Source organism: Gavialis gangeticus, unplaced genomic scaffold (assembly GCF_001723915.1).
Source record: "Gavialis gangeticus isolate Ggan-Ray unplaced genomic scaffold, GavGan_comp1, whole genome shotgun sequence".
NCBI lineage: Eukaryota > Metazoa > Chordata > Crocodylia > Gavialidae > Gavialis > Gavialis gangeticus.
Genome location: NW_017728998.1, coordinates 35,100,052 through 35,102,094, shown reverse-complemented (window position 1 = coordinate 35,102,094; position 2,043 = coordinate 35,100,052). Strand labels below are relative to the sequence as shown.

General features: G+C 56.1%; 1 long non-coding RNA gene across 1 annotated transcript in view; it reads right to left on the bottom strand.

The window, feature by feature from the left end:
- Positions 1 to 2,043, bottom strand: part of LOC109289464 — a 15,065-nt gene that overhangs the window by 8,402 nt on the left and 4,620 nt on the right. The window lies entirely within an intron of this gene.

Genomic DNA, 2,043 nt, shown 5'->3' with positions numbered 1-2,043 from the left:
TATGTCCTGGCCCCCGCTTATGGGTGCATGGTTCACCTGGGACCTCACTGGGGGGACCTGCCACTGTCACAGTAGCTCATGCTTCTGTCATCAGGCCACCTCGGCCTGGCGTGCCTCCTTTGCCCAGACCTCCTGGAACAACTCTCCCCAGGCCTTGCAAAAATTGTGGAACACACAAACTTCTACAATGCCCCGGGGGAGGTTATTCTCACTTACTTCAAGGTGGGCAGCAGGGAACTGTAGCCAAGCAGGGAGGTGAGCAAGAGGTGCCAGTCCCAGGTGTGAGCTCCTGGATCTGTGCCCTGATGAGAGGAAGCTCAGCCTGGTTGGCACCCCTCGCTCACCTCCTTGCTTGGCTACAGTTCCCCATGTGGACCCTGCCCAGCTCCAGCCCCCTCACATGGCTCCCACCTGGCTGCAACCCCCCATATACTCCTCCCTGTGCATTCCCTACCTGGCTCCATCCCCCTTGCAGCTTACCAGCATCAGTAGCCCTGCTTTTGGCCCTCTGCATGGCAGGAGGGCATCGCGGCTTGGCCCCAGCCACCAGGTATCCACCACCTCTGTCACAGTGCACTGCTGCTGCCCAGCTTGACACAGTGCAAGGCTGTGTGCTTTTGGGCAAATATGGGCTGTTACCCGGGGCTCTGCCCACTTGCAGGGACTGCTGGCCACACCGGCCCGGGCCCTGTGTGCATGAGCCCTGCATGCTGCTTCCAGGATGGTGTGGCTGGCAGTTCCTGTAAGTGGTGCACAGCCCCAGGTGGTGGGCTATGCAAAGGCTGAAGCAGCCACTGGCCAGGGCTCCCTGAGCTGCTAGTGAATATAGCAGCTGGGGAGCTGGGCAGTATGGGGTACTGAGTGCCCAAGGGATCAGGTTGGGGCAGGGGCTGAGGCAAGCCAACCCCACTGGTGAAAATTGTAGGGTTGCAGCCTAGGTTCTGGGGCCCTTAAATCCTGGTCAGCTGCTGCAAAAAGGGACATTTTTTTGTGGGCATGACTGGACCAACAGTTATGGTCACTCATGGCCACACACTGTGCCCACAAGGCTTTGACCTTTATGCGGCACTGCCACGCTGACTGGGACTGCCCTGCTGAACAGGGCCTCATAAATGTGGGCGTTCAAGCGCCTGCCCTACTCAAACTGCCTCTGGGCCTCTGCATCACCCCGGAGTGCCACAAGGTTTCCAATCTGTTCCTGGCTCCAGTTGGGGGCCCAGGTGGATGTCATGGGCATGCACATGTGGGTGAGGCTGGGCCTCTAAGGCAAGGATGCATTTGCAGGTATCAAATTGAGGTGCAATTAGCCATTTTTTACTGTGCAGAACGGGCATGATCAAGTAGACACACACCTGTACTGTGAAGTAAACTAGGCTAATGCACAGTAACGTATTGCATGTATATGCTCCCAGTGCTTATGAGGACCTCACTCCAGATAAGTTTTGGCAATCAGAATTTGGGATGCCCATTCAAATTGAGCCATACTTCCTGCCAATTTCAAAGTTGTTCCTTATGAAATCCAGTCTATGGAAGTAGGATGTTCTAATATAGGGGTGGGCAAATTATGGTCCACAGACCAGATCTGGCTCACCAGGCCATTCTATATGGCCTGCAGGACTCCTCCAAAAGCAATTATTACCCTCTGACAAGTGCCTTCTGAAAGCCAGCGGGAGGTGGGCTTTCAGAGATTGCATGCCATTGGACCAGGTGGGCTCCGTGCCTCCATTTCCATGGGGCTCCTAGCACTCCAGCTGGGAGCTACATGTGGAGGCATCAAGTGCAATGGTGCATGACTGGACAGCTGGTGAGTGGAGAAGGGAGCTCCTGCCTGCACTGCCAGGAGCTGCACAAGGTGCATGGAGTGCACCCAGCTCAATGATGTGCATGTGTGTGGATGGGTGTGGGGAATGGATGTGGGTGGATGTGGGGCTTGTAAGGGGGTGTGAGGGTGGTGGAGGTTGTGGGTAGGTGTGGTGTTTGTGGCAGGGGCACAACTTCCCTCAAACCCCACACCCACCCACACACATCTCCACAAACCCTACA